At 36.1% G+C, this 12348-nt stretch overlaps 1 long non-coding RNA gene across 2 annotated transcripts; it reads right to left on the bottom strand.

The window, feature by feature from the left end:
- Nucleotides 1–9789: 9789 nt before the first annotated feature.
- Nucleotides 9790–11989, bottom strand: LOC116308837 (uncharacterized). Of its 2 annotated transcripts, XR_004198546.2 has the most exons (4): nucleotides 11364–11989; nucleotides 10648–11230; nucleotides 10346–10542; nucleotides 9790–10245 (listed from the first exon to the last, which is right to left on the bottom strand). It is a non-coding gene; the product is annotated as an uncharacterized LOC116308837 (long non-coding RNA). The 2 variants fall into 2 exon arrangements; XR_004198545.2 differs by having other exon boundaries at nucleotides 10648–11989.
- Nucleotides 11990–12348: the final 359 nt, after the last annotated feature.

Raw genomic sequence — 12348 nt, 5'->3', positions numbered from 1 at the left:
TCCAACTAGTCGGTCAAAGATATAGATGCAAACAAGTATTAAATTCTAGTAAATCTAATGTTTGTGTTTTTAAAGTCGGCACTTCTTCTACTAGTAAGCTATAACTCATAGCGTAGTAGTAGCTCATCCAATCAGAATGCAGCATTAATATTAGACCACAAATTGGATTTGACTAATAGCCTTAAGATATCAGAGTGCAAACTATATATCTGTAAAATAGCACTTAAACTAAATAGCACTAAACACATCCATTTCTTTTGTTTTCACTGGTGCTATTTTGTACGACTTAGTATTTTGTATTATTTAACAGACATATGGCTTATTCTTTTCTCTAACATCCAGTCGACTTGCATTTCCCAGGTTAAATGAAATCGCTCTGAATCACACCACAAACAAGATGATATAATTAATGACTTGGTATTATATCAAATGAAATATAATCTATAAATCATGAAAGAAACGTAAGTTGAAGCAACGGCAGAAGAAGAAATCATTAGTATCAAAACTATGAACAAATTAGTACCACGGAATGCCTAACGATGCTTATCAGTTTGGTAAAAACTTCGGAATTACTTTATCACACCATATTCGTATACACTTTTATCTGCAAAGCATTGCGGTTCATAATAGGTTCTCAATTTCCTCTGCAGATGGGCTACGATAAAACTTGTTTTGTCATTTTCCAAAATTCTTAAGGTCCTTTTCTTAGTCACTTAAAAAAATGTCACCTTAACGAATGAAGTTGACCAATTGGAATGAGAAAAACGACAGCTACATGTATGTTAAAAAGTATTATACAAACAGGTAGCCATTCCTGGGTCGAGGGGAAAACTGGGTCGAGTAAGCATTGCAGTGCATTTTGGGGCTGTTTAGGGCATAAAATGGACGTCATCTAAAACACTCCTGCAATGCACTTCTTCTCCAACTTGACCGTTTTTTCCTTACCCCCAGGATGGCTAATAAACAATGGTTTACGAGTTAATAGCCCATGAGGCTGACCTTATTGTTTTAGGCGCCGTCCACACGTATCCGGAAATTTTTGTATCCGCAAATTATTTTTTGCTTCGTGCTCGACTTTATTTAAAGGCACAAGTTATACACGGACATATTAACTTCGCAAGTTGTCTGGCAACAGCATTGCAAAGCAAGTTGCAAGAGGGTTTTCATGGTGCAACGAAGATGCAATCGTTGCTAAAAGAAGAAACGCATTCAAGCAACTTGTCTTGCAACATTGTTTCAAATTGCAATGTAGTTTATATGCTGCAATGTCTCATGCAACTTGCAATCAGTAATTTAACTTAGCAATGCATAGGCTACTGATAACTTGAAACCTCAAAGAAAAAATTAAATGGTAAATAATAACAGACAGAATACTTACGCTGCAGGCTTTTGGAGGGAGTTTAGGCACCATCCTCGTTCAGTGAGTTGAGTACCGAGAGCATAGATATTGAAATCATTAGATCCAAATGCTACAACACTAACTTTAGGATCACCAAAGACAAACAATCCCTTTATCTTGCTAAGACTAGAAAAATAAAATATCATGTACAACACAAATGATTTGAATCAATTGTCTTTTAAAAAGGTCAGGAATTGTGCCAGGTTTTTTCAATTCAGGTCCTGGCACCCAAAACACTGCTCACATTTGGATCTCTTGCAAGAGAATATTAAGTAAGAGAGCACATCTCCCATACATGGGTCTGTAACCATAAAAAGTTTCTTGAAAATCTATTTTTAGCTGCGCGCGCAAGCCTGAGCTATTTTTAACATGCGATCCCTTATTGCTGCTCAGAGTTGTAGTGACTTCCATGCGAGCGAAAAATGTTTAGTTCCCGACGAGAAAAATGCCTTCAAAATTAGTAAAAAGCTGAAATGATTAAAGTAACATGTGTTCTTCATGGACGAATTAAACATTAACTTAACAATTGATGTAAAAGAACATCGAAAAAGAGCAAATCAGGATGGTTTTCAGTCACATACGAACAAGCGCTAAAAACAGCGAAGACGCAATAGGAAAGGAAACCGCAATAAAAAATACTATGAAAATAGCGAAAAACCTACAGTGAATACAGCTAAAAAAGCATTTACCGTAGTGTTTTCTATAGTTAATAAAGTTTAAGTTAAAGTAATTAAGAAGACGATGAACAAGACCAGTATTTTGTTTCACACACGAATCAGAAAAACTATTTGTATAGGAAATCGCACGATCTCGAGTACAATTTGGAAATTAATAGACACGAGTAATGTTTTGAAAGTTCTTGTAATTGCACGAGCCTTTAGGCGAGCGCAATTAAAGAACTTTCAAAACATTACGAGTGTCTATTAAATCCAAATTGTACGAGAAGATCGTGCGATTTTTTGTTTATAGTTCACTCAACAAAATTTCAGTAAAAAATGTGAAGCGAGGCCGTTCATCTTTGTCTATATGGCGGCCGATGTTCAGTCCATCGCGCAACTGAAATGCATAAAAAAGATTAGTTCTTACGGTTTTAAAATTTTATTCATATGTTTTTTAAGAACAAAATGATAGAAAATAATTTTATATTCCAAGTTTTGTCCGTGTTTCCATAGCGACTTAATTCGGTACTCCTACGGAGCACAATTAACGCTATAATTGTACTCCTCTCGACCAATCAGACTCGAGTAATTTTGTTGAGTGTACTATAAGCACCGAAATGTGCAGAAGAAAATTTTCTGTTTTCACAGAGGAAAAAACTACAAGAGGCACTGGAGTGATTTTTCACAATTATTAAATATGTTTAGCTTGCCAAAATACGGTGTGTCAGTTTATGCAAAAGACATTGCCCATTGAGAAAAGGCGAATTAATGAAAAAGTTTGACTATTATAAAACTAGAACTTTCTTTCAAATTTTGCACCATGAATTTTCGCTCCGCCTCAATGTTCAGGTATTTTTTTCATAACTTTTCAACTTCTAAAGTCCCAAACAGACAATAGAAATACAATCACAATATCGGCGAAGTACAAAAAGTGAATCAAACTTAGTATTTGAGGATTCAAACTAATAAAAAAGAGATTATTTTTTACCTGATTGAAGGGCATTTTACTTGCGATTTTTTCTGCCAGATGCTCTCAGTTCGGCGTATTTGTGCCTTTATGTTTAATTCTTCTATTCCGAGCAGCTTGACTGTTTTCAGCTACCTTAAAACCTCTTCTTTTTACTGGTAAACAACTGATTCCAACAGTAAATGCTAAATTTTCTCTCAAGTTTAAAGTTTTTTAAACTCTGGACTCAGTGAATTCAACAAGTTTGTTCATCGAAAATCCGGCTCTTTCGTAAACGAGTCCAATCTACCTTCATTTTAGATGTCCATTAGATAACTTGTCATTTTGAAAACACTGAAGTTCAGGTCAGAAGCACGTGTTCCTGGGATGCAGCAATATTAACTGTATTTCAGTCTAGGTGGAGAATGTGGAACTATAACTTACAGTCTCATCTATAACTGCAATCAACTCCAAAATGAATGAGTCTCAATCGAGCGACCATCGTTTTGATTTTAAAACAAGCTTGAATGATATTGTCTCAGCTGAGTATTTTTTACATATGCTGTTATAATGGATTCCTTCATATACCTTTCAGAATTTCTCAAGGAATTCCTCTAAACACATTTTCTCGTCAAATTGAATAAAGTTTGGTTTGACAACTGCGTGAAGCTTGCTTTGTCACTGCCGATCTCTTGTGTACCCATGACATCACTACAATCTGACCAATCAAGATTCGCATGCTAAAATAGCTCAGACTAGCGCGCGGAGCTAAAAATAGATTTTCAAGAAACTTTCATGGGTCACAGGGATATGCTCTCTTACTTCATATTCTCTTGCCAATATGTAATTCCCAGGATAGTGAATTTGATTCTTCTTTGAAAGGTTTACTGGAGACATTGACTGATTGTTTAGCTGTCTTGTTTAACCGTATTTCACACATTTTAAGCGTAAAAAGTCTTGGGACTAACGAAAGAATTGCGATACTTCTCCAATTCATTCCTGTCTCTCGCTGTTCTTCAATTTGATCTTTTTATAGCCAATAGCCAATGCCAAAACGACTTGTTATTGTTGTAGCAGTTTCAAATTGTCTAAGCACCTCTAAAAGGCTTCAAGCATATTCGAAACATAACCAAAATTTGTCTCCAGAGATGTGAAGTTATTCAAATGATTCGAAATATAGTCCATCTCCATCAAGATTTTTACCACATTTCCCGGCAAATTTCTGAAATTCCAGCCAAAAGGGCCATCCATCATATTTACTTCCGGTTGTAAATTTACTTCACGCAAAATAGTGTTCTTAAGTTTGTTAACGTTCCTTCGCGTGAATCAGGCTGACATTGTTTCTTCTTTCAATTAATGGCTATAAAACGATTTTGATGACATAAGGTACAATATTATTGAGAGATTCTTATTTTTATTTAGAAATAAATCACGATTTACATGTTCAAACACTCAACAAACGGCTTCAATTAACAGATCAAAAACAGTTTTCCGTGTTTGATACTCTGATCAAAACACGCGGGATGTTGGGAGAACACGAGAGGAGCGTAGGAAACCACGACGCGTAGCGGAGTGGTTTCCAGCTTCTCGAGTGTTCTCCTAACATCCCAAGTGTTTTGATCAGAGTATCAAACACAGAAAACTGTTTTTGATTTGTTTTATAAAATAACAAACGCACGAAAAGATCGAAAAAAAGCAAAGTCTAAGTAAATTCTCCGTACGTGCCGTCTTATTCAAACTGACCAATGAGCGCGCGCGATAGATTAAAAATGACGATAGCGTGTTTTGATACTCTCATCAAACATGGTTTTCGACCAATCATAGCGCGCGTAGTATCCCAATTATTTTATAACACGACTTCAACACGGCATGATTACCGGTAGCTCCACTATCGAGACATTCATCGGGAACACGAAGGTGACGTCATTTTCGGGATGTCGTTTTGAGTTTCGCGAAATAGCCGACACTGGTGAAAAACGCACTGCGCACGCTCGGAGATGGCGTAGCGTAACTAGGGGCAACTTATGTTTTTGATGCCGGTGTTTTGATCGTTTTACAAAATCGCAAAACTTAAGAAAAATGCTGAAAACTTAAGGTTGTCCTTTTCGCAATAGCAAGATAATTTCGATTGTGATACACTGCTGATTTATACAAAAAAACTTTTGTTTATACAAAGCAAAAATAATCTTCGAAAATGCCGCCACTCGCGGCCCGACGTCGACATCCAGCATGGCTAATTTGCAGATAATCACATAGTCGGATTCTATGTAAAGAAATTCAAAAATATCTGTAAAATTCCAAAACGAATATTTAAAAAATAGCCCTGTAGATGTGATCAATTGTTATTGTCCGCCATTTTGTTTTTTCTCCCAACGCATGCGCAGTGCGTTTTTCTTCAGTGTCGAAATAGCCTGTACCGACGCCTCTACCGAAACCCCCCAAAAATTTGACGACTAATTTGCACAATAATGAGCACCCACAATGCAATGCGTGGTAAAGTTATAACAAGTATTCTTGCATGTGGTTTCTGTATGGGTTTTAGTTGTGATTTATCTTCTGAACCAGGCGGCTTCAGTTGTCATTGACGTTTGTCGATAATTCTCAAGAAACGATGGCCTAGATCTCCTGATGACTTTTCAGTCTGTAATGAACAACGTTTGAGGTACGTAGAAGCACTACGTAAATATCAATTTCACTTCATGAATCTTTCTTTGATGTCACATTCTTGCACGCGGCAGTTCTCTTGCCGTCAAATTGTCTTGTAAAGCTATGCAATTTTAGTTCTTTTTTTGAAGTGTGATCAAAAATCGAGAAGCGTCCAATTTCACTTTTCTGTTGTCAAAATGTAAACTGCACAGCCCTAGTTCTTCTCTCCACTCATCTTAAATATTTGAAGCAAAGCAAAAATGACGACCTTCTTTCGCACTGCTGTGTAAACGCATTTTAGTCGACTTTTTTTAAAAGAAATGTAAGTTAACATCAATGACTGTACCTTCTATTAACGGTTTCCTACGGAACTAGAACTATTCTAATCCAGTTTTTCTGAGTTTAGGCCACTTCCTCTCACAGCTGTAAGCTTATCGTAAGTCCTCTTTCGGTGAAGATGAAAAATTGTTTTCATTTACTTAAATACATATATGACTTTTATACTTTCCAAGCTATAGATTATAAAGAGTGCTTTTCGCTTTTCAAAATCAAAACCACAGAAGTATTTGAAACTTATCGTCTTGGATTAACTTTGACGGCCAGTTTCTTTTTCGATGGTAGTGCTTTGGTGCAAAATTCAAAAAGCAATTATCAATTTAAGTTAATCAAATTTTTCCCCCTTTCATATTCAAGGTGAATGTAAACATAAATGTGTTTTCGTTAAAACCATCCACAATCACGATTTATTTTTATTCACAAAATTTTTTATCCATTCGAAAGTTTTATCCATTCTAGAAATTTAACCATTCAATATTATCCATTCAAGGCTATTTATCCATTCAAAAAACGTACTTACTAAAAAGGCGCAATGTACAATGAGCTACAATGACCTACAATGAGCTACAATGATCTACAATGTGCTACCAAAGGATCTTCCACGACCTACAATTAGTTAGTAATGAGCTAGAAAGAGAACTAAAAGAGCGAAAACGAGCTAATATAAACACACGTTTGGGCAGTAAACCAATCAGGTTTTGCTATCGTTGAAGGCTAGGAGTATTTTGTCGATTATTAAACACCTTAAACTGTCACCTAGTGGCTTTCCCATAGCGTAACTTCTGCCATATTTATTTATTTCATAAGTTTCCAGTTTTTACAACTGTAAAAATGAACTAAACGAGTAAAAACATGCCGATCGTGTGAACGAAACGTCCCTTCAACGATAGCAAAACCTGATTGGTTAACTGCCCTAGCGTGTTGATTTCATTGGCAAAACTAAACGTTTCACAGACAAAGTGTCGCGTTTCAAACGTAAACAAACGCAAAATTTTGGCAGCGGTGAATGGTTAAACGAAAATGGTAGCAATATTTGCAGTTTTCAAGTTCAAAATATTAAAGGACTGTTAAATGACAGAAAGTACGCAATTTAGATGCAGCAAGTACACAATTTAAGTGAAAGGTAACTTTATTTTGATTAATTATCAATAGTTTTAAGTTTATGTAGTTTCAAACTAGTTTATAGTAGCTCGTTTTCACTCTTTAACTCTCTTCCTAGCTCATTGTAAGCCATTGAAGATCATTTTGTCTTCTCGTGTTGAAAATCTCTCACGAGTGAGCGCAGCTTATGTCTTTTCAACACTCAAAGATAAATTTTGTATCTCAGCGTGCCCATGTAATAATATCCTCTATTTATCATATAATCATCCATAAAATACCTATATTTCTCCTTTTCGAAAAACTGATAATTTCATGTTTTTCACATGTGAAAATAACATAAAACTTTTTATAATAATAAAAATCTTATAAAATTGATTTCATGGATAATTATATAATAAACAGAATATTATCTGGGCACTTGAAGATACAAAATTTATCTTCGCTGTGCTCACTTGTGAGAGATCTTTTCAACACTTGAAGATAAATTTCGTATCTCCTCTATTTATTCATTGGAGGATTTTGTCTGTTTAAGTAATTATTTTTAATTTGAAATTAATATGGCGTTGCTATGTTGATTTTATTTTCCTAGGCTTAGTAACCAAAATGGCAGCAAATTCAAAAAATATATTTACATTACAGATTGCTAATTATTTTTTCTTCAGTTCATTTTCTCATCAACAACAACAAAAAAGAAAAAAAAAAAAAAAAAAAAAAAAAAAGGGGAGAAAATGACATTAATAGCTTATAATCAGATTTTTTTCCTTCTTTAGATGAAAAAAGATTTGAATATGAGACAATCATTAACATTTTCAAGTATTCAATTTAACAACTACCTGAATTTTTCACAGACAAAGCCATACAAACACTTTTCAAAGGTTTTGTTGTCATACATTTTTCTGTTATTGACATATGTTTGTTTAATTCTGTAGTATATACAACTACAAAATAACTGACATTACAGAAAATGAAATTGTTGTGTTAAGAAATATTGACTTGTCAGAATTTTTACCTCAAGTTTATCTAAAACGAACAATTCTACGACTGTTCAAGTTTTTCTTTTTCAAAGCTTTCTTTGGTTTTTGGGGTAGACATATAAAGATGACAAAAAATGTTAGGCAAGTAAAAGTATGCAATAAATGCTATGCAAAGGGTAATTTAAAGTGCTGAAATGATAAAGAACAAATTGCAAAGATAACAGCACTGTGAAATAATGGACAAGAAACTGCATGGGAAAGAAAACATAAATTAGCAAGAGGTAGGAATTCGAAGGGAATGCAAAATTGATCCTGCCTATCATGCTGTTGAGGTACGTCTCTCCTGATGCTTCTAACCACTTCCCATAATCCAATAAATACCAGCAATTTTATGTTTTCACAGACCACCTGAATTATTTTGTCACATTGCATGAACCCTAGGGTGAACCATCATGTACCATAGCATGAACCTGGGTACCGCAGGTCTAACTTTATCATTAACCTGGGTAACTTATCGTTATTCTGGGTACTTTATCATTAGCCTGGGTACTTATTGAAAAAATATATATATAGACATGCTACACTGGGTAAACCAAACACCCTCAAGTGGTCAAAAATTATGACATCATGCACATGACCCATGGTAAAATACATTGAAGATGTACAGGGATTGAACTGAAGTCAATCAAAACTGGACGCATTAATAGTACATTCGCCTCTAACCAAATAACACTCTTAAGTGGTCAACAATGATGTCACAAATCAAGTGACCCGTGGGTATGCCTTGTAGATTCATGGGAATTGAAGCAATGTCAACCAAACTTGGACATAAATATTATATACTTAAAGCCTAACCAAACACCCTCAAGTGGTCAACAATAATCAGATGTCATCAATCAAGTGGCCCATGGGAAAATGCGTGGTAGATGCAATGAGGGATTGAGCCGATGTCAACCAAACCTGGATACCTATATATACTACACTAGCCTAACCCAACACACTCAAGTGGTCAACAATGATGACGTCATCGATCAAGTAACCTGTGCCTTGTAGATGCACAGAGGGATTGAACCATAATGAGCTGGAGAGCCCTGACCAATTTGTCAATGCAGGAAATGTTTTCAGTGTGCTTAAAATTTTTGTGGTAACCGAGGCGTTAGAGCGTTTAGACTAAGATATCTGTGGACAGATGCTTATCTTGATACCGAGAGTTACATGCTATCTGATAAATCTTGTAGTCCAAATAGTTAATTGATTACAATTATTATTGACTACGATTATAGAAATTTTTCACTACAAAAATATCAATAACATTTTCTCAAAAGATATACTCTCAAAAACTATATGCTGGTTAGAGAAAGTGAATGACAATTTCTTTTATATCAGTGAGTTGAGTTGGCATGGCCCCCCCCCCCCCCCGAGAAATTTTGAAATTCAGACTCTCGGAAATGTGATTTACAGCCTTTTGAGGGCCTTTTGGTAACCTTACATAAGCAGTTTTAAGCGGAACTTAGTATATGCAATCTTTTATTCTGAAACACTGTGATTGTCAACCTTGGATGATGATCATTCGTTCCTAAAAATGTTGAATATCAAGGTAGAACGACATTCTGGGAAAAATCGGAAGCCCTTAGAAATTCAAAAATGACTTTTTGATAATTTTCAAACCTTTGATGTTTTGATGAATTCGTTGTAATATGATATGGAAAACAAGGAAACCTAACGGAAATAAATGAAACAAACTAGCTCTCTCAGAATTGTCATTGGTCAGAAATTTTGCTAACTTTAGCTTTTTTAAAAGCTGAAGTTAGCAAAATTTCTGACCAATAAAATATTATTATATTATTATGTATTTTTGAATGCAATGGCAATTTTTCTGTGTCCACTGGCATCCCGGCGCTGTAAAATCTTAAGTGGCTATACGAGAATGTAATCATGTACATAGGCTAATGAAAGGCCATTCAGCCGATTAAAGCCCATAGAGGACCGGCACCATGTCTTCAACCGACGTAAAGAGCTAAAACTATGTTCACACGAGCAGCTTCCGACAGGTAGCTAGAGTGAGCACAACTTGGAGAACAGTAGAGATGTTTGGATAAGAATGCTGTCGGAAAATGTGAAATACTCTGTAAGTGAGGTGATGCAATTGTAATTGTTCTTTTTAGTTTCTTTCCATCCAAGTACCTAAAAAGATTCAAAAGCAAACATAAATTGTTAAATGAAAACTATAAAACTGCTACAATTAACGGCAAATTGAGTTAATATTACGTGATACAGGTATTACCTCCTGCTCAAATGACTGCGAAAGGGGGAGGTCTTTAAGTGAACGCAGATTTAATTTTACCCTCTTTTGACCGAGTCAGTTGGCCTAGATTGGCAGGTATTAGGAGAGCACCCAGTAAAGCACCCTGGAGATCTTTTGGAAATCGCTCTTCCATGAGCCTGATAACATGGTCCAGAAAAGGGTAGTAGTAATTCAGCCTTGAAATTGGAAATAACAAGCAAATAAATGAGAACAAATAAAAGATATTTTAAGATAAGTTTAAGCGAATACTGTAATCGTAACAACAAAAAGGTAATCATTACCTGGAAAATTTGTCAATTTATTCGGCACATGCATTGGCTTGATGGACCTGTCTGCCGGTGGTTCTCGGTTTTGAAGGCAACACATCGATTGTTTGAGCTACTGTGGTGGCACTTTCGAACAGTACCTTGAACTTTTCCTCACTCTGCCTTAAACCGTTTAGAATAATAGACACAAGGCTTCTTGCTTCCCGGTGGGCTTTAATCAAGTCGCACGGTTTTGACTGGAGTAGAACTGAAAGAGTTCCTGTATATCCTAGGATATATTGGGTAAGAACAGCTGAAACGATAAAGTGGAACTATTTCATGGCATGTAAATAACTGGACGCGTCATCAGGGATGCCTTCCCTGTTGACTGTGCATCATGGCTTCAGATACGGTATCATATATCCTGGAGTAATTCACCAGAAGCGTACTGATGGAATCAAACCGTGATAGCCAGCGTGTGTCGCTCAAAGTTGGTAAGCATTTGCAGTATAATTGCATTCATAAGCATTTCTTCTTCACGCTCTTCTGTCGGACAGTCAGCCAGGAGATCCTCAGTATCGGAAGGAGCAGCCATTTTCTCCTTAAGCATATCCTTTCTCTTGGCAGAGTAAGAAAAAACAGTGTTAGTTGTTGAGATGTTGTCATAAAGTTGCTGATTTCACGCACATTATTGCAGCTTGCAACAATGACTAGGTTTAGGCAGTGGCTTGAGCAATGGGTAAACGAAGTACCTTGCTTTTGGAAATCGGGCAGTAATATTAATCCTTGCCTGGAAGTCAGAGTCCTGAATTAACCCCACTCATATTCCATGCCCCATCAAGCAGGAGATCAGATATCATCAGTTCTGGGTAGAGGTACAAACCCAAGGAAGACTTCATGGACTTCAACCTTGTTGATTGCAGATGACATGTCGAGGTATCGTACACAGACAGATAGTTGCTCTTAATTGTCAAGACGTCAGTTGTTTCATCCGCCTGATGATGCTGCAGGAACTTACTCTTGTTGATTTTTGAAACAAGGGTACTGCGAATGACCTTACCAAGACAATCTATCATTTCATTTTGCACTTGTGGTAATAAATAGCGCATGTTTTTCGCAGCAGAGGATAAGTGAACAGACAGATTGTTATCGTATTTCGCCAGCCAATGTATGAAATATTCAAAATTACCAATATCTTTTTTAACTGATTTGTCCCACCTTCCTCTAAATGCAATACCTCTTTTGGCTAGAAGAATCACCAAGTCAAGAATAGAACAGAGGGCATCCCTGTTTTTCTGAAGGTTTTCTGAATAACTACCATTTAGGAATTCTTTAATGGAATCCTTTTCTCTTCTAGTGACAACTAGGATAAAGTTTTCAGCGGCCACCATTGAATTCCTGTGACACTTAGTCAGCTCATGGTTTGTCAAGAATACCTCTTTTGCACCTATCGCATTTTTCCGGACCTTAAAAGGAGCAGAAATAAGCTGCATGGTTACTTGAAGTAGAAGATTTTGCAAAGGAAAAACAGCATGAACAGTATGCTCCATCTTCTGATTTGGAATAACGCAACCAAGGAAATTTGACCTCCCATTCAGGATTATACTTCCTCTTTTGGGGATTCACAGGGTCAACATGACTTCCATTAGGAATGTCTACGATCGGCTATGCAGCATGATCCTGCAAGAAGAATAGGAATATGGTGAAGGACTCTATAGCTGTTAGGAAGTAGGAGAC

This window comes from Actinia tenebrosa, unplaced genomic scaffold, assembly GCF_029948245.1.
Source record: "Actinia tenebrosa isolate PJP-AT-01 unplaced genomic scaffold, QUT_ActTen_1.0 PGA_scaffold0__85_contigs__length_37466705, whole genome shotgun sequence".
Classification (NCBI taxonomy): Eukaryota; Metazoa; Cnidaria; class Anthozoa; order Actiniaria; family Actiniidae; genus Actinia; species Actinia tenebrosa.
The sequence above is the reverse complement of the archived record's forward strand: the minus strand, read 5'-3'. Positions and strand labels throughout refer to the sequence as shown.